A 22,132-nucleotide genomic window follows, 5' to 3' on the forward strand; every position below is an offset into this window, starting at 1 on the left:
GCAATTAGAGTGTAATTAAATCCTAATTCCACTGCGTATGTCTCGTGTTCCATCATAGGGGGGTGTTGACTATTTTTTATCCCACTATGCATGCTATTGTGTTTTTATAATGATATGCATGCTAATTTTTCATAAAAATTTGGAAAAATTTTAAAATTTTGATCGTGAATTGAGAATATTTGGATTGGTTCTTTGTGGTGTGTTGTTGATGTTGATTGTCCATGATGAGACTTGAATTGTTGAATGGCTCATGGTGGAAATAGGAGAGTAATATATTGAAGTATGATCTATTTATGTCACTTTTTTAGTTTCCCATATCATAAGTACATAGTCACTTCTATTTAGAAACGTTAACTAAAATTAGAATCATGTTTAGTATATTTGGTTGTCACCTTAAAAGGCGCCACCGATTAAAGATTTGATGTGCATGATGGTTTGTAATGTTAGAATTGAGGTGATCGAATCCCGCAGTGGAAGCGTTTGTGTGAACGCCTTGCATACCACAATTCGATTTTTACATAAACAAATTTAATATACTAAAACAGAATATAAACATGTAATATAGCATGATTTAGGGAAAAAAATTAGAACCATTTTCATCTTTATAGATTCTCAAGCTTCACGAACAATCCTTTTTAAGTTCCAACAAATGGCTCCTCCAATGATCTTGATCACGAGTGATTTCTTGAACAATCTTGAACACTATCACAAGTGTAACCTCGTTATTCTATAAGATTCCAATAGAGGAATAGGTGGTATCCAACTATTGGGAGAGGAATAGGAGAAAGGGTTTTGGAGAGTAGAGATGATTCTCTTTGTGGCTTAGGAAAAATTTTGCACAGTAACACTTGTGTGTTGTGTATTTACAATGTCTATGTCAATATATCTCAACGGGGCCATAGGGAGGTTTTTATATAAAGAAGGGCCAAGCCCTTTTCCTATTTCTTTTTTCCACAATTATTAATTAAATAACACTTATTTAATTAATTTGCACAATTAAATAATGCTTATTTATGTTAATTTGCACATTATTAAATAACTATTAAATATAATATGTATATATATTTAATTATCATAAACATCGTATGTATATGTGTAATATCTCTCTATTAATTAATTCTTTGTGAATTTAATGCACTTAAATTAATTAATTGAATCTTATTCAAATATTACTTTCCAATTTAATTTGAATCATAGATCATATCCATAATCAATTATATATTAATCACATTAATATATGGTTTCCTCAAATGATTTTGAATATTTCAAATCATCCTTCTTAAATATCCTCTAGTGAGCTAACAAGGGGACCTGGTGGACCTGTAAATCAGAAGCTCCAATGATATGAGATTAATTGGCTAAACTCATTTACCAAGTTAATTAATATTCATTAACTGTGTGTACACTCCACTAAAGACTCACAACTGCATTCTTCTCACTACAAATATATTTCTGTGTCCACGGATATAGGTCAATAACAGCAAGTTAGTCTTTCATGAGTGTTTGTAGCTACAATTGGGTCAAATTATCGTTTTACCCTTGGGTTACCCTTGATTTCTTAAGTATCAGTGCTCCTATCGTGAACAACCCGTTCATGGTCTAACCAATAAACAGGAACCCCTCCCGGACCAATGAGATGGTAGGACTCTTTGTTCATGTCCTGGAGACACCACTTAAGGGGAGACTCATCTACTTACCCTTAAGGTAGAAATGAGTGAATTTCATCTTGTATTATTATGTTCCCAGCTCCCCCCTCGATCTTATGACATCTATTTATATATTCAATACCGTTTTATTGAATAAATGTCAAAAACATCTTTTATTGATAATAGAATATGTTTAACTTTATAAACTACGAGTTGTAGGACATATAACCTAACATTTAGTTTATTGGATTTAGGGTTATTAAGAAAAAATAGACAGACAACACAAACAATAACATTTATTGAATGAACATCTATAACTCTTTGTTGATGGTGGTCAATTAATAACATTTACTATCTACGAGTTTTAGGACATAAAACCCAACAAACTCCTACTTGAACTAAAACTCTAGTCAATGAGTTGTACATGATATCAAAATCCAAAAGGTGGGTTTATTGTAAATAAATACAATAAACTAGGGCATCCATATATCCATTACACATCTCCTATAATGTACATGTCTCATAGACCTAGACTCTTTAGAGGACCCCCAAACACTTTAGTCGAGAGAAAAGCTTCGTAAATAGATCAATAATGGCTAGTGTCCCACTGTTGTCACAGTATAAGGTGATGGGCAAGTTCATATTTGGAACCACTTTCAAATCGCTTAGGAACTTCCTGAGCCAAACTGCTTTCTTTGCTGCTTGACAATAGCTATATACTCAGCTTCTATAGTGGAATCTGCAATACATCCTTGCTTGATGTTACGCCACACTCCAGCTCCCCGTTCAGGGTAAACACCAATTATGACGTGGATTTCTTAGAATCCTTGTCAGTTTGGAAATCAGAGTCGGTTCCTGTAAAGATCAAATCCTTTGCTCCATACACCAGCTTATAGTTCCTTGTCCTCCTAAGATACTTGAGGATGTTCTTAACCACAGTTCAATAGTCTAACCCTGGATTAGATTGGTACCTGCTGACTATTAATGTCAGTAAGGATCTTACATCATTTCTAATGAGTAGGATATTGTCCACATAAAGTACTAGAAAAACTACTTTATTGTTAATGATTTTCTTATAGATACAAGGTTCATCAGCATTTTGATCAAAATCAAAAGATTTTATCGTTGTATCCAATCTAATGTTCCAATATCTGAATGTCTGTTTCAACCCATAAATGGATCAATTCAACTTGTAAACTTTTTGTTCCTGACCTTAAGTTATGAACCCCTCGGACTGAGACATAAAGTTATTCTCTTCAAGATTGTCATTTAGAAAAGCAGTCTTGACATTCATTTGTCATATCTCATAGTCATAATATGTGGCTATAAACAAGAGAATTCTTATAGACTTAAGCATAACAATAGGAGAAAAAAATACTTCTCATGGTCAACCCCTTCCAAGTCTAGCATTGAAGGTCTGTACCTTTCCAGCTACATCTCTCTTTCTTTTACAGATCCATTTGTACCCTATGGGTTTTACCCCTTTAGGTGGATCTACAACATCTCATACTGAATTGGAGTACATAAACTATATTTCAAGGTCTATGGCTTTGACCTATTGGTCCTTGTCTACATTATTAATTGCCTGTTTATAGGAAAATGGATCATCAACACCATCATCTGGCATGACAACTTGAGTTTCAGTTAAACCCAAGTAGAGGTCAAATTGTATCACAACTTTCCCAATATAACGAGGCACTCTAAATGATTAAGAAGAACGAGACTGATCTGAAGTATTGGCTTCTTCATTAACTCTTGATGATGGACCAACTGCATCAAAAAACCCTGTTGATTCTTCAGTAGCTTCATTCAATAATATTTTTCTTGAGGGTCATAGAACAGAACACCTCTCGTTTTCTTAAGGTGATCGACAATTTGGCATAATCTTGAACGAGGTTCCAACTTCTTAGCATTTATCACTAACACATGTGCAGGACAACCCTAGATTCTGAAGTAACATAAACTTGGTTTATGCCCCCTCCATAACTCAAAAGGTGTTTCAGAAACACTCTTCAAGCGAATATTATTCAAGATGTGAACTGTAGTCTCTACTGCATACCGTCAAAATGGGTTAGGCAATTGAGCATAGCTCATCATAGAATGAACCATATCTAATAAAGTTCTATTTCTCCTCTCTAATATATCATTATGCTGAGGTGTACCAAGTGCTAAGAGTTGGGATTGATTCTGTTCTATCATATAGTCCTAGAATTCTAAATCCATGTACTCTCCTTCCTGATCAGATCGAAGTGTTTTAATTGTTTTACCTAATAGATTTTCAACTTCAGCCTTATACTCTTTAAACTTTTTAAAGACTCTAGACTTTCGCTTTATTAGGTATAAGTAATCATACCTCAAATAATCATCTATGAAAGAAATGAAGTATTCATAATCTAATCTAGCCCTTTACATTCATTGGACCACAAAATCCGAATGTATGAGCTCTAAGGGCTCTTTGGTTCTATAACCTTTTCCACTAAAAGGCCTTTTAGTCATTTTTCCTTGGAGACAAGATTCACATGGAGATAACGAATCATCTTCTAACTTGCTTAGACGTTCATTTTTTACAAATCTCCTGGTCCTATCGAGATTTATGTGGCCTAATCTCAAATGTCAAATATACGAATCATTGTTACTTGGAAAAATTCTTCGCCTTTTTGTTTGAGTATTTGCAGTTTTAAACATCTTATGATTTAAAAGTTCTTTTGATTTAGTTGGTCTTAACACATATAAGTTGCATTCTAGTTTAGCTGAACAAATAGTCACACTATTTTTCATAATAAATGCTTCATTTGAATTAAAAGAAATAGAGTACGATTATTCAATTAAACTGGAAAAAAAACCAAGTTCCTTCTCATTTTAGGAATAATGTATAGGTTTTCTAAAAATAGAAATCTACTTCCAAAAAATTACTTAGTAGCTCCCACTGCACGAGTTAAAATAGTGTCTTTCGTTCTGACCTTAAGTGTCATTTCACCCTTTTCAAGATACTAGAATGAACTAATTCCCTATAAAGAAGAACAAACGTGATTAGTAGCTCCTGAATCAAGTATCCAGGCATCATGGTCATTTTCCACTAAACAAGTTTCCAGAACAAGTAAATCATATTTACCTTCATTCTCTTTCTTCTTCTCAGCAAGGTACTTAGGGCAATTGTGTTTTCAGTGACCATCTATATTACAATAGAAGCATTTGTCCTTGTTAACCTTAGCTTTGCCCTTGCCTTTTCTAGCAGCAGAAGCCTTCCTCTTCCCTCATTTTTTTTCTTTCTGAATCTTTTTAGAACCAAAGCTCAAAGGAACAGACTTAGTTCTAGAGAATGAACACTTATGGAACTTTAATGGGCAATATTTGCCTCTCCTTTTAGTGGCCCCTTACCTTTCATAAGGGAATCAAAAATCTGTAACTCGTTTAGAAGGGTAGTCAGATTGTACTACATTTTGTTCATAACTGCATTGCTGCAGAATTGAAGAAAAATATTTGGAAGAAATTCTAAAATAAAGGACGCTCAACTCTGCTCGTCGATGACCGCACCGTTCGTTTCAGTGACATTAAACTAGACAATCAGGTCGAGAACATGTTCTCTCACTAATTGGCTTTCTTTCATGCGCACATTGTAAATGTACTTAAGGGCCTCGTGCCGGATCTGAATGGAAAATTGTCTAAACATCTCCTGGAGGGACACCATGATCTTACATGCAAACATCATGGCCTCATGCTTCTTGGTAAGAACGTCAGACAGACTTGCCAAGATGTAGGCTTGGGCCTTATCATTAGCCTTCGTCCAATGGCCATAGACATTCTTCAACGCTTGGGATGCATTTTGAACGAGGACTGGAGGATATTCCTCCACCAAGATAAACTGCTGATCATCAATAATCAGAATCGTATTCAGATTAGATTTCCACGTCGCATAGTTTTCACCGGTTAATTTTTCATTTTTAAGAAAAAAATATGATTGTCGAAGACATACTGAAACATTCAACAATCATTGATCGTATTAGTTATATTTGTCATAACTCATTATTTAATAATCCAATCTATTTAGCAAAAACATATAATAATCATAGAACCTAATTAAACTATTGGTTTTCATATTGCAACGACACTTCAGAGGTTTAGAACAACAACTACCGAAGGGTGATTAGCTATTTGTCACCTAAATTGAGACAATCTCAGCCAATCACTAACACCAAAATAACTTTTATTCCTATAGTTTTTAGCTACCGTTATTTTGGTCAAAGATTTATTAACTAACTAAATTCATCCCGTAAGTGTGATCCTCCCATTTTTGGATCTTAGAGGTACACTTCAATAGGCTACCAAAGGGAAAGACAACTGTTGAAGATTAACCTATGAAACCGTATACATTATTGTTGGAGTTTGCGTTATTCCAACCTTTATGATCATGTCCTCCAAAGAGATGGTCGCTCCAGGACGACATAGGTGAACCATAGGAATCTCAAAGTGCAACCTAAATGAGAAGACCTACGTTGACACACATCCCTCTCCCACTTACTATGAACACTTTCTCTATTCACCTTGTTATTAACTCATGCAAACACTTTTCGAAGGGAGGCCGCGCCCAAGGCGACATGAAGCCGAGCATGAATCTCACAGTGTGAACTCTTAGGGACGTAAGAGTTAAAAATTGATACATCATATATACCAATATCTTCCCACTAAAGTATTCTAATATTTTTAGGATTTTATTATATTTAGTTCAAACCCAGCTAATGAATTTATCTAAGTCCCTTTAAATTTGCTTAGTATAACATTTATATTGAATAATTTAACAATACTTGAATTCATTTATTAAACTCTTTTAATAAAATCAATTATTTATTGCATACTTATAAAATATTTGTCCAATTCACCTCCCAGGTCGGTTTTCAGATGGAGATGTTTTGTTTCCGTCAGCTTAAGTACCACCTTCTAGATAGAACCTTCCTTAGAAAAGGGTCACTTATGGGCAATTATTTTATAAACTTAATCTTTTAATTAAATTCATTTTAATCCTATTAAAACAAATTAAAAAGATTAACCAATTCCTAATCCCATTAGAAAAAAAAACATAAATCTAGCTTAATTAATTTTAACCTATTTAAAATTAATTTGAACCGACGTTTGCATGCAACTCTTGATTATAGATTTTAAACTATCTCATTAAAAATATAACACGTATAGTTTAATGCTTTATTAAAACCTATAAATTTGCATCTAAAGTCATCGGTTAAATACAATAATTATATTTATCTAAGTAATGTCATGCTCGATGTAAATTTCAGTTTCATTTGATAAATATAATGCTTATATAAATCATACATAAAAAACTAGCATTCACATACATCATTTCTATTTATCATAACAATTTTAATATCTAGTATGATGCATGGACATGCTTAGGTTAATCATACATCACTAACAAAACATTTATATCATGATGCATGAGCATGCTAATTTAATCATGCATCTATAAAATAGAACATTTTATATTTATTTCGATGTATGTACATGTTTATCCTTAGGTGCGCATTTTTTGAATCTATATGACATACAATATGTAATATGAATTCAAAGATTAATTTAAACATTCATCTGATGCATAATTAAATTAATTTAAATAGCAAAAATTGGACCAATTTGGACACCTTAATGCAAAATTAATTGATTAAATTAATAAATTATTATATTAATTTAATTAATTAATATTAACTAAATAATATAAAGGAAATTAGGTCAAAATAGCTACAACCAAAATTAATTGAGAGGAATATTAGAGAACTTATATTACTTCAAGTTTGAGGTGAAATGATGTGAAAATTCAATGGAAAATATTTGAATGGAAATATATGGTTTCCTAAAAATAAAGATTTTGTATGGTAAAAAATAAAAATAAAAATAAAACCTCCGCATAGCTAATTGTTAAAAATAATCGAAATATCAACATTTTGATGGAAATCAAAATTTTGAAATTCGAGAAATTGGGGGAAGTTGAATTTCTCCCCCTACTAAAATTTCGAGCCTATTGAAATCTCGAAATTTTGAGATTTCGACCGAAATTTTGAATTATGATTTACACTATCTTTCAAATTTCATTCGACCAATATCTAGATATGTCCACAAAGCGGGCGGGGTCAGAGATGGCTTTCTTCACTTCCCATCTCATTCCTCATCCTGACGAAAATTTCCATGGAGAATGGTTCCTTGGGGAGAATTTTTCTACATTTGTTTTTCTTTTGTTTTTGTTTTTTTAAAATAAATTAATTAACACAAAATCGTTACTATGGAAAATCTTAATTGAATAGTTAAATTTCTCACTAATTTTTTGATAAAATTAGTTTCACAGAAACAATTTGAATAAACAGAAATTACTCAAAAATTCTAATAAAAAGAAATAATTTCCAACCAAATTAAGTATAAATATAATCTAAATTTAAATGTTAAATTCAAACATATTCAATATCTTAGCTATCAAACAATAAACCTTGAAATCTAGATATTGATATATTTAGAAAACTTCAAGGTTTAAATTTATACAATTATAAGTTCTAAATTTTAATTGATACAACTCTAAATTTTAGGAATATAACTAATATGTCTCAAATTTTAAAACTAGTAATATAAAATTTTAAAAAAAAAACTAAATTAAGGTATATAAGATTTTAGAAAAATCTAACACAAATAAATATATGTAAGATGAAAAATATCAAATAAAGAAATAAAAGAATATAAACTATAAAAGAAGAAAAAGTGAAAAATGAGAAAAAAAAAAAAAAAAAAAAAAACCGATATGAAAAAGTACGGCCATAGTGTGCCTAAAAACAATTAATAAACAAAATAAATATCTCTCTCTTTTTTCTCTTGGAGGTGTCTGACATGTGTACTATCAAAGACTAAGTTCTTTAAAAAGGATCTTTGTGAAGAATGCATAGTGGAAGCGGACTATCTGAATTCTAAAAAATTTACCGAACATAATTTTACAAAAAAGCAAAACAAATCATGCATTTAATTAAACAAAATATACAGCATGCTTGAGAAACTAAGAGAAAAAGAGAATAGAAGACTTACTCTTGAAGAACAAAATCTTCACGATTCCTCTTCACTGTGAAATACACAAACACCAAAAATGGCACTATCACAAAAGTAACCTCGGTATTCTCTTTGATGGTAATCCAAAAGGAGTGGACTCTGACTATTTTGGTGAGAAAAGGATTGAGGAGGAGAAAAAGATAAAGAGTCTTGATCTCAGAACTCCCTTTGAGATTTTTTTTTGAATGTTTCTTTCTTCACCACACATAGAAGAAGAAGTGGTAGCTAACCCACATACACGATCATGAGAGAAAGAGGGGGGAGTTCCAACTCCCTCCCAAATAAAATAAATTAAATTAAATTAAATTATTTATTTAATAAATTATTTAATATACATTCACATGATAACTACCTTATCAATAATATATATTAAACTGTATATTATATCAAATATAACATTTCTTTCTTTCATCAATGATTTTTAATATAAATCAGATTTATATTAATTTAACCATATGAATCTAATTCATATAATTCATATTTGAATCATGCTCAAATATTTATTTCCTCTCATAAACGCTTAATATTATAATGTATCAAATACATTATAGTAATTATATCATATATAATTAAATTAAATTAATTATATCATATATAATTAATTCTTTTCAATTGATTTGAACAATTCAAATTAATCCAAAAACTAATTCTCATTAAAACTCATTGAGCTTACTGAGGAGACTGAATGGACCTGTACCTTGAAGCTTCAAAAGTACCTGATTAATTAATTAAACTCTTTAATTTAAATTATTCACCATCCATTAATTAACGGGCACTCCACTAAAGACCATTAGTTGCACTATTCGCATTACAAATATATTTTTGTGTCCATTGGATATAACCAATCAACAGTACGATGACCTTTCATAAATTGCTCGTAAGTACAGCTTAGGCCAAAATTATCGTTTTGCCCCTATATTACATCTAACTCCTTAACTACCATTGATCCTTCTAATAAACAAATAAATCTTAGTCCAACTATCATCGACCCCTTCTTGGGCAAAGGGTGTGCACCACATTGTTCAAGCCTCGGAATTAGCCCTTAAAGAAGAAATTTATCTACTTACCCCGACATTGGAAGGAGTGAATTCCTTCCTGTGTAGCTATGTTCCCAGCTCCCTAATCAGACGAATCCCCAAAATAATAGGCTTATTGAGTCGACGATCTGGCCACTCTCACCCATACAAATCAAATGACCGCCTTCATAGACAGGAGTTTACAACTCACTTAGGATTCAGGTCATGTTACCTATGATCAACCTGGTGAAATATAAATCTCTATTATGAACGATGTTATATAATGAGACTAAACATTTCATGGTCCGATCTTATACAAACTCCTTTGTATAGAATATCCCTGTTCATATGTCTCCACATTAATGATTAGGATTAGATCATTTGTAGTACTTTACAACAATTGTAGCATATACAAAACGGGTCATACTTGTAGTGTCACAAGGATAAGATATCCAGCCTTATCCATCTACTACAAACTATTTAGGTTATCACTTAAACGTGATCCACCCGTATGTCTCTACATACATGTTTAAGCTACAAGATAATCATGGATGTTAGTTTTATTGGTTTGTGGTAATGCAACTAAATTTGAAATAAACATCAAATATATTATAAAATAAAATGTTTGTACATTACAATTACAAACTATAGGACTCTACGAGATTTTGGGTATCAACCCCAACACCTTACGGGATGTTTGTTTCACAAGGTGATTTGATGGGTTAGGCACCATAAGTCCAACCCTTGTTTGGGGCATGAATTTAGAAGCCTTGGCTTTCTACATCATTTTCCCTTGGTTTTGAATAGTGTTTCTATTTCAAACTCATGGGTTACCCCCTCTTTTTTTTTTTTTTTTTTTCTAATTTAATTTAGGAAATTCGTTGGCCAACTCCGATCGCCGCCGGCCAACTCTGACTACCACCCTCCGATGACCGTCTCCCTCCGACGACACCGTCCAGCCAACTCTGACTACCACCCTCTAACGACCGTCGCAGGCCAACTTCGGTGAACACCGTCAGCCAAATTCGGCACCACCTCCGGTGACCGCGTCCGGCCAACTCCGATCGCCATCTCCTGCGACCGTCAATGACCAACTTCAGTCACCACTGGCCAACTTTAGCCACTACTTTGGTGACCATCGTCGACCAATCCCCAGTCTCCACTAGGCAACTCCGACCACCATTGATCAATCTCTGGCAATCCCCCTTCCCCATACACTGGCAAAATTCCGGCCACCAACTTCGTTAGCCACCTTCGACGACCGCCACCAACCAACCTTGAAAAATCATTAATTAAAATACTCTTAGTATATAAAAAACTAGACAAATTTGTATATAAAAATACTTTAAAGAATTGAAATATATGTATGTTATTTTTATTTTTATTTTTATTTTAATGAGCTTTCATAAAATTGTTTAATTAAAAATGAATTTTTGAAATATATTTTTTTCCTAAGTCATTCCAAACATGCCAATAGACTGAAATTGTATAGTTATATTTATTTAGATTATATGTGTAGAACTATATAAGTTGAAGGCTCTAATTTAATTTAATAACATTTTAATTTTTTTTATTGGTCAATTTAACTAACTCGAAAACTTAGAATCATTTTCCAAAAGAATTAAAATGTTTAAAACAAATTAGCAACCAAATAAAAACTAAAAATTAAAATTTATGATTTTCTATTCCTCAAATGTAATTTGATAAGAAAAAAAAATATAGTTTTTCAATCATTGAATTTAATATTAAAATACTACTTTATTTCAATTTTAAGTCAGCGTATTATGGTAAAAAAAAAATTGATCATTTTCAAATTAGTTAAAGTGACAAAAGTCTATAAAATGTTATTTCAAAATCAAGTAAGATTAAAATATCAAATTATTAAAACAGTAGATTAAATAAAATTATAATTTTAGTCAAAATCTTTATTTAATTTTTTTTTTAAAAAAAATTCTTCTAAATCTTTTAGTTTATTTTAAAATTAACTATATTAAAATAATTAAGATGAGAAATTTAATCTAATCTAAAATCTAACTGGTGATTAAATATAAGAAATATTTCATAAACTAAATATTTATAAATTTGCACTTCATTCTTAAGCTACTTAAGTTTGCACTCCAAACATATGTTTTCCAGACTTCCAAAACCTGCATTCAAAATACAGTTTTCTTAAACCTAGATAATCTAAACCTCCCCACTTAATCTCTCAGGCTTAACATTCTCATGTTTAAGATTCCAGACCTGCGCACCAAACGCCCCCTTAAGGTTCAGTCTTTCCAATAGATTGACATTAATAAAATAAAAAATATATATATATATATATATATCCTCTTCTTACAAATAGTTTTGGGACTACTCGTATTTCTATAAATGTTTTATCAGATGACCCTGTTTTCCTACTTAATCTATAATTTTAGGGTTGTTTTCAAATATAGAAAAGTGAGCCAACTTATTTACAATATAGCAACATGTCACTATCTATCAGTGATAGACATCAATGTCTATCATCGATAGACATTGACATTTTGTTATATTTGAAATTATTTTCAATAATTTTCCATTTAAAACAATTACCATAAAAATTTCCTAGAGATAAAAGAAGTTTTTTTTTTCCGAAAAAGTCAAACACTAAACTAGTACTTAGTATTAGGAACTAAATTTAAGATGTATTGATAGTACATAGATTAAAATCAAACAAAAAAATTACATAAATCAAAATGATATTTTAACCTTTTAATTAATTAGGGTATGTTTGGTTGGCAATTTAAATATTATATTATATTTTTAAATTCACTAAGTTTAGTAATGTCTGGCAAATAGTCTAAATTATGTTTATGAAAGTTGTTTTTTGGAATTCGATTATGTGATCCAAACACAAATTCTAAGAACAATATTTTTATGTTTTAAATGTTTCTAGATTTTTAAATTTAAATTATAAAATGAAAAATTATATTTAATAAAGATAAAAGCGTTTAAAAATATAGCATGTTATGTTATAAACTTAGTTTATTTTTAAAATTAAAATGTATTTTATGTAATGTAATATAAATTATATGATATTACCAAATAATAATTGTTCAATGTTTTTAGCATAAAGCATGATCATAAATTAATTAATAATAATTTACAATCAATGTAATATTTAGCAAGTGACTGCAATTAGTTTTATAGTTTATAAACCTATTATAAAATACATTTAAAACAGTTGTTTAAATTAAAATCTAATTTAAATATGAAAACATAAAATTCCACTATGTTTTCATTAAATTCCTTGTTTTCAATTTTTTATTGTTAGATTCTCTACTAAACACGTTTTTTATTTCTCCTAATTGTCTCTAAGTTACATTAGAATTTAAAGTTATATTTTCTTTTGCTAGGTATTAACAATGTTATCCAAATGATGCAGAAAAAATTGTAATAGTTTTGCCATAAACCTTTTCTTTTGTTTACTCTCTGACATCTTTGAAATTTACCTTAAATTGTTCACTCTCTTTTATTTGGGTAATTGACAAAAATGACATTTTTCAAGTTTTGATTTTGATTTTTGGACCCTTTTTAAAAAGTATGTTTTTTTTACCCCACAATTTTGAAAATGAATGAAAATTACCCTAATACCCTTCACATTTCAAAACTCACTCAAACCCTCCAAACCCTCACTTTTCTTTTCCATTTCAAAAGTCCTCAATCTCACTCCATTTCACTCTTCCCATTCTACATTTCCTTGTCATCTCCTTTTCATTAAAGATCATTGGGATTTTTCAACTATGGTATGGATTTTTATTTTGTTACACTCAATGTGTTAGTTTATGTTAGGTGTTCTTGTGTGAATATTTGAAATCTATATTAGATCTATATTGAATGTTATTTTTTTCTTTAAAACATCGTGTTCGGCATTTTCTGAATAAGTTTAAGCCTATAATGCGTTTCCAGAAGTTGGTCTTACCCGATCGGGCTTCATACCATTGGGACTGGGTATGTGATCGGGCGGGCAAGTTTGAGGTTGCTTAGGGATAGATTTAGGGAAGAGGAATTGTGCCTGTGGTAGATCGTCTGGGTCGTATGTGTATTTTGACTGGGTATGGGCAAGAAAGACCGGGTATAGGCGGGAAAGAGAGGAAAGGACGAGGGGGAAGGGGGCAAAATCGGGTAGGAATAGGTGGCGCCTGGTCTCGGCCTGACCTGGTATTGGACTGGGTAGAGGGAGGGCATCGGGTAGAGAGGGGGCGAGTATTGGGACTAAACGACCGCTTAGTACCATCGCCTAGTACTAAATGATTGCTTAGCTACGATCGGTGGGAACTAAACGATACGTTGGATTTTCTAAATGGCACTATACGACCGTTTAGCTACGACGCGCACTAAGCGATGCGATGAAGTGCTACGCGATAGCGCTGAGCGATCGTTTAGATGTAGAGCTAAGCGATCGTGGCGTGGGAACTAAATGATACGTTGGATTTTCTAAACGATGGCACTACACGATCGTTTAGCTATGACGTGCGCTAAGCGATCGTGGTGTAGGAACTAAACGATACATTGGATTTTCTAAATGATGGCACTACATGATCGTTTAGATGTAGAGAAACAATTTGGTGAAGAGAATTTGATGAAGAGATATAAGTCTAGAAATAGTTTTTGGATTAATTAATTTTAGGTGGAATATGAATTAATTTGGTAGGTTGGTGGTTGAATTTGAAAGTGGGCATTTAATAAGGGGCATAAACCGCTCCAAAAACCCTTTGAGGTTGAACCGAATTGCACCTTGAGAAAATCGATCGCTTAGCTCCATCGTTTAGAAAATCCAACGTATCATTTAGTCCCCACGCCACTATCGCTTAGCTCTACATCTAAACGATCGCATCGCTTAGTGCACATCGTAGCTAAACGATCATGTAGTGCTATCGTTTAGAAAATCCAACGTATCGTTTAGTTCCTATGCCACAATCGCTTAGCTCTACATCTAAATGATCGCATTGCTTAGCGCACGTCATAGCTCAACGATCGTGTGCTATTGTTTAGAAAATCCAACGTATCGTTTAGTTCCCACGCCACGATCACTTAGCTCTACATCTAAACGAACACATCATTTAGTTTGTGTCGTAGCTAAAAGATCGTGGAGTGCTATCATTTAGAAAATCCAACGTATCGTTTAGTTCCCACGCCACGATTGCTTAGCTCTACATCTAAATGATCGCATCGCTTAGCGCGCGTCATAGCTAAACGATCGTGTAGTACTATTGTTTAGAAAATCCAACATATCGTTTAGTTCCCACGCCACGATCGCTTAGCTCTACATCTAAANGTAGTACTATTGTTTAGAAAATCCAACATATCGTTTAGTTCCCACGCCACGATCGCTTAGCTCTACATCTAAATGATCGCATCGCTTAGCGTGCATCGTAGCTAAACGATCGTGTAGTGCTATCGTTTAGAAAATCCAACCTATCATTTAGTTCCCATGCCACGATTGCATCGCTTAGCGTGTGTCGTAGCTAAACGATCGTGTAGTGCTATTGTTTAGAAAATTCAAGGTATCGTTTAGTTTCTACGCCACGATCGCTTAGCTCTACATCTAAACGATCGCTCAGCGGTATCGCGCAACACTTCATCGCATCGCTTAGCGCGCTTGTAGCTAAAAGATCGTGTAGTTTTATCGTTTAGAAAATCCAACGTACTGTTTAGTTCCTACGCCACAATCGTTTAGCTCTACATGTAAACGACCGCTCAGCGCTATCGTGCAGCACTTCATCATATCGCTTAGCACGCGTCGTAGCTAAACGATCGTGTAGTGCCATCGTGTAGCAAATCCAACGTATCGTTTAGTTCCTCCTATGCCAAAGCAACGTATCACGCTCCCCCTACCCGGTCCAATACCTGACTGCGCACCACCTACTCCTACGCCAAAGCTCCCGTCGGTACACGATCATTTAGTTCCTATGACAAAGCTAAACGATTGTCTAAATTTTCTTCACATTGTGTAACGTCCAGAACTAAACGATCGCTTAACTATTTCTTCACATGGGAAACTTCGGTGAATATTCGTCTAACTTTTCTTCATATTGATATACGATCGTCTAACTATTTTTTTATTTTTTTATATATATAAAATATCATTCTGGAAATAATTTGGTGAAGAGAACTTTTTGTGGGGTTGTAAATAAATTAAATTTGGTGGAGGAAGTTTTAGTGTTCGAATGTGAAAAATAACTTTTTGTCAATTATTTTTAGATAAAATAATTTTTTGTGAATAAATTTTTGAGGTGGAGAACTTTTTGAATTAATTTGGTAGGTTGGTTGTTGAAATTGAAAGTGAGAATTTAGTAAGGGGCATAAGAGTAATTGTACAGCAAATATTTTTCATGCTTACATCATTCTCCTCATCAAGGGGTCAAAAAAAACTTTTTTTTCAAAAATAGGTCAAAAATACAAAATTATATTCCAAATAGATCATTTTTATCAATTTTTCTTTTTATTTATTTATTTTTCTAATAAATATATCTCCAACCTTTTTTGACTTACATTTTGTGTCTAAATTATCTCAAAATTTACGTCAAGCCAAATTTTGTTTTCTTTTCAAAGTAAAAGCAAATTTCTTTGAAATAAATAAGAAACAACTTGCCAATTCAAAGTTATTTTATCGTGCTTCAATTTTTCCATAATTAGGATATTTAGTTTTTGTGGTCCATGGTAACAGCTATTTTAAAAAATACAAATGACAATAATTTTCTCCAGTTTCATATTTAAAAAATAAAATAATAATAATAACAATAATAATAATAATAATAATAATAACAATAATAATAATAATAATATATTTTTTAATTTATAAGTCCACACACAAAAATCAATTTACTTTCGAAATAACTTTTATTTACTGTGTTTGAAAGGGTAAAGGTTGTCGTATTCTCATTATTTTACATTTTAAGGTGCTTAACCTTTTTTTTATGATGTTTGTAGAATATTTTTTTAGTTCAATAATTATGAAATCAGAATCAAATTATCATTTTTTGAAAAAGTAATTAATATCGTATTCATTTAAACTTTCAAACCTATTTTAAATCTATATGTATAACACGACAAATGACTTTTTTTAAGCGAAGAAAAGGTAAAATTATATATTAGTCCTCATTTGAAAACCATTTATCTTATTCATTGTTTTTGAAAAAATAATGACTTTTTTCAAGGCTCCGTTTGATAACTGTTTCATTTCCGTTTGATCATTTGAAAAAGATTAAATATATTTCCTCTCATTTTCTTACGGATATTTATTGAGTTGAATTCTTAACAAAAATTTTAAAAACAAAAACAAGTTTTTTAAAACTATTTTTTTTAGTTTTCAAATTTTGGTTTAATTTTTTAAAAAATATAGATAAAAAGTAGTTAATAAGACAAGAAGTTTATAGGAATAAGTGGTGTTTGTAGACTTAATTTTAAAAAACTAAAACTCAAAAACTAAATAGTTACCAAACGGGTGTTAATTTTTTTTAATTAAGTTAATATATTTTATTATCAACTTCCCACAAATGTTTACCATTTTTATAATAGAAAATTATATATATATAGCAAAGGTATCCTATATATTTCATTGTGGACTCACTTTTTAGAAAAAGAAAATTTTCAAATCATAGCTAAGTTAGACTTGAAAGGACACCCACTATGATTCCTTTTTCAAAATGAACCAAGATTTGAAGTGTTTTTTTTTTTCTAATTAAAAAACCTAAAGCAAAGATAACATGAATATAAGTGAATATTATAAACCAAGCTTTCAAAAACAAATTCTTTATTAAATGATAATATCTTAGGGTCCGTTTGATAATATTCCTATTTCCTATTTCTTGTTTCCTATTTTTGTATTTCATTTTTCAAGAAATTGGCCTGTTTGATAATCATTCCTGTTTTTTGTTCCCAAAATTTGAGAAACGTTCCTCAAAATAGGGCAAAAATTGAGAAACTACAAAAAATAGTGTCTCTTATTCCGTTTCTATAGGGGTAGATAGCAAAACCGCTTAAACCGAACTGAACCGAACCAATTTATAAGCAAAACAAAAAAAATGGGTTCAATGCGGTTCGCTGGAATGTTGAAACCAAATTTAAACGATTCGGTTCGGTTCCAAGTTTGAAAACCGGTTTCTAAACCGAACCGAACCTTTAAATATAAATATAAGAGTAGTATATATAAATATAAATATATATTTATATATATATTACTAATAAAAGGTTAAAAAAAACGAGCGTTTCCTTTCGTCTTCGCCGGACCTTCGTCTCTGTCTCGTTTCTTTCTTCCAACTGTCCGCTTTCGTTTCTTTCTTTCTTCTTTAGGGTTTGTGGCCGCTGCAGCCCGCAGCCGCTCCTCACTCTTCAGTTCGAGTTCGTAAGCCCCGTAGCCACTACAGCCTGCAACCGCTTTTCGTCTTCAACTCTTCACTCTTCATTTTAGCTTCAATTTGAGTACGAGTCCGAGTCTTCGTCTTTGATTTCCAAATCATTTATAGTCTTCGTCTTCAAGTTCCAGTCCCAATCTTTGTCTTCGAGCTCGAAATCGAGGTTTCGTCTTCCCTCAGTCCTTAGCTGATTCCATCTCTTTGTCTTTATCTCTTCGTCCTCTTTATCTCCGATTCCATCTCTTCGTCTTCAGCCGATTCCATCACTTCATCTTCCCTCAATCTGCACTCATCAGTTCTCCTTCTCCCCCAAGAGCCCCTCATTTCACGAAACTAATTCACGAAACCGAAACGAACCGATTCGGTTTGGTTCGGTTCAAACAGCACAAACGGTGTGGTTCTATTCTATATATAAATAATGTCGCTTCAACTCGATTTGACCTCCAAATCGAACCGAACAGAACCGATTCCACCCCTAGCAGGGATAACTCAATTGGGAGAGCGTCAGACTGAAGATCTGAAGGTCATGTGTATGATCTACATTCACCGCATTTATTTAAGTTTATTTTTAAAATGTTAGTGTTCAATCCGTGTTCACTGCAATTTTTAATAATTTGTTTTTAAATTGATGATAGTCAAAATAAAACATAAAAATAGTTTTGATAATCATTTGTGGGGATAGCTCAGTTGGGAGAGCATCAGATTGAATATCTGAAGGTCACGTGCAATTTTTAATAATTTATTTTTAAAATGATGATAGTCAAAATAAAACATATAAATAGTTTTTTGTGGAGATTAAGAGTGGATAACAAAACCGCTTAAACCGAACTGATTTACAAAACTGAACCGCTTTATATCCAAAACCAAAAAAATCAGTTCGGCTCGTTAGAATGTTAAAACTGAATTTAAACGGTTCGGTTCGCTTCCAGTTTGAAAATCGATTTCTAAATCGAACCGAATCGTTTAAATATATATATATATATATATTATATTATATATTATATATATAATATATATATATATATACATATAATATTAATAAAAGTTTTAAAAAATGGGCGTTCCTTTCTTCTTCGTTCGGGCCTGTCTTCGTCTTGTTCTTTCTTCCAACTGTTCCGCTTTCGTTTCTTTCTTTCTTCTTTAGGGTTTATGGCTGCTGCAGCCCACAATCGCTCTTCACTCTTCAGTTCGAGTCCGTCAGCCTGCAGCCACTCTTCGTCTTCGTCTTCAACTCTTCACTTTATATTTCAGCTTCAGTTTGAGTTCGAGTCCGAGTATTCGTCTCTAACTTATAGCTCAATTGAGTTCAATAGTTGCTCAGACGAAAGTCAGCCGCCTAGAAAGAATCTCATTTCCTGGTATAGTTTATCTCAAGTAAGGAATTCTCTCTTCGAGTTCCAAATCATTTATAATCTTCGTCTTCGAGTTCGAGTCCTAGTTTTCGTCTTCTCTCAGTCCTTAGCCGATTCCATCTCTTCGTCCTCTTTATCTCCGATTCCATCTCTTCGTCTTCAGCCGATTCCATGTCTTCGTCTTCTCTCAGTCTGCACTCATCAGTTCTCCTTCTTCTTCGAGAGCCCCTCATTTCACGAAACTGATTCATGAAACCGAACCGAACCGAATGGAATCGGTTCGGTTTGGTTCAGTTCAAATGGCACAAATGGTGCAGTTCGGTTCTATATATAAATAATATCGGTTTGGCTCGATTTGATGTCTAAACCGAACCGAACCGATTCCATCTCTAGCAGGGATAACTCAGTTGGGAGAGCGTCAGACTGAAGATCTAAAGGTCACGTGTTCGATCCACATTCATTGCATTTATTTGAGTTTATTTTTAAAATGTTAGTGTTCAATCCATGTTCACTGCAATTTTTAATAATTTATTTTTAAATTGATGATAGTTAAAATAAAACATAAAAATAGTTTTTAACAATTACTTGCGGGGATAGCTCAGTTGGGAGAGCGTTAGACTGAAGATCTAAAGGTCACGTGTTCGATCCACGTTCACCGTATTTATTTTATTTTTGAAATGTTAGTGTTCAATTCATGTTCACTGCAATTTTTAATAATTTATTTTTAAAATGATGATAGTCAAAATAAAACATATAAATAGTTTTGACAACCACTTGCGGAGATTAAGAGTGGACAACAAAATTGCTTAAACCAAATCGAACCGCTTTATAAGCACAACCGAAAAAAATCGCTTCGGCTCGTTGGAATGTTAAAACTTAATTTAAACCGTTCAGTTTGGTTCCAAGTTTGAAAACTGATTTCTAAACCGAACCGTTTAAATATATATATATAATAGTAATATAAAATATTAATAAAAAGTTTAAAAAAACAAGTGTTTCCTTTCTTCTTCATTCGGCCCTTTGTCTCCGTCTCGCTTCTTTCTTCCAGTTGTTCCGCTTTCGTTTCTTTCTTTCTTCTTTAAGGTTTATGGCCGCCGCAACCCACAATTGCTCTTCACTCTTTAGTTCGAGTCCGTCAGCTCGCAACCGCTTTTCGTCTTTGTCTTCAACTCTTCATTCTACATTTCAGCTTCAGTTTGAGTTCGAGTCCGAGGCTTCGTCTCAAACTTATAGCTTAGTTGAGATCAGTAGTTGCTCAGACGAAAGTCAGCCGCCTAAAAGGAATCTCATTTCCTGGTTTAGTTTATCTCAAGTATGGAATTCTCTCTTCGAGTTCCAAATCATTTATAGTCTTTGTCCTCGAGTTCGAGTCCTAGTCTTCGTCTTCGAGTTCGAAATCGAGGTTTTGTCTTCCCTCAGTCCTTAGCCGATTCCATCTCTTCATCTTCTTTATCTCCAATTCTATCTCTTCGTTTTCAGTTGATTCCATCTCTTCGTCTTCCCTCAGTCTGCAATAATCAGTTCTTCTTCTCCTTCGAGAGCCCCTAATTTCACGAAACCGAACCGAATGGAACCCATTCGGTTTGGTTCGGTTCAAACAGTACAAACGGTGTGGTTCGGTTCTATATATAAATAATATCAGTTCGGCTCGATTTGACCTCTAAACCAAATCGAACCAATTTCACCCCTAGCGGGGATAGCTCAATTGGGAGAGCATCAAACTAAAGATCTGAAGGTCACGTGTTCGATCCACATTCACCACATTTATTTTGATTTTAAAATGTTCGTGTTCAATCCATGTTCATTGCAATTTTTAGTAATTTATTTTTAAATTGATGATAGTCAAAATAAAACATAAAAACAGGTTTATCAATCACTTGTGGGGATAGCTCAGTTGGGAGAGTGATAAACTAAAAATCTAAAAGTCATACGTTTGATCCACGTTCATTGCATTTATTTTGATTTTATTTTTACACTTGCGGAGAATGAGATTAGGAATGGACAGCAAAACCGCTTAAACCGATTGAATAGGTTCCAAGTTTGAAAACTGTTGCTAAATTGAAACCGAACCGTTTAAATATAATATATATATATATTAAATATATTATAATATATATATATATATATATTTATATATAATATATATATATATATTAATATTATAAATAGTTAAAAAACGAGGTGTTTCCTTTTTTCTTCGCCTAGCCCTTCTTCTCTATCTATTTCCTTTTTTCTTCGCCTGACCCTCTTCACTATCTTGCTTCTTTCTCCAACTGTTCCACTTTCGTTTCTTTCTTTCTTCTTTAGGGTTTGTGGCCGCCGCAGCCCACAACCACTCTTCAGTTCGAGTCTGTCAGCCAAGCAGTTGCTCTTCGTCTCTCGTCTTCAACTCTTCACTCTTCATTTCGGCTTCAGTTTGAGTTCGAGTCCCAGTCTTGTCTTCGAGTTCGAAATCAAGTTTTCGTCTTCCTCAGTCCTTAGCCGATTCCATCTCTTCGTCTTTATCACTTCGTCCTTTTATCTCCGATTCCATCTATTCGTTTTCAGCCAATTCTATCTCTTCTTTTTCCCTCAGTCTGCACTCATCAGTTCTCCTTCTCCCTCGACACCTCTCATTTCATGAAATTGAACCGAACCGAATGAACCGA

General features: G+C 32.7%; 1 non-coding gene across 1 annotated transcript; it reads left to right on the forward strand.

Annotated features, from left to right (window-relative positions):
• Nucleotides 1–20,071: 20,071 nt before the first annotated feature.
• TRNAF-GAA lies at nt 20,072–20,144 on the forward strand. The gene has a single exon. It is a non-coding gene; the product is annotated as a tRNA-Phe (tRNA).
• The last annotated feature ends 1,988 nt before the right edge of the window (nt 20,145–22,132 follow it).

This window comes from Benincasa hispida, chromosome 9 (assembly GCF_009727055.1).
Source record: "Benincasa hispida cultivar B227 chromosome 9, ASM972705v1, whole genome shotgun sequence".
NCBI lineage: Eukaryota > Viridiplantae > Streptophyta > Magnoliopsida > Cucurbitales > Cucurbitaceae > Benincasa > Benincasa hispida.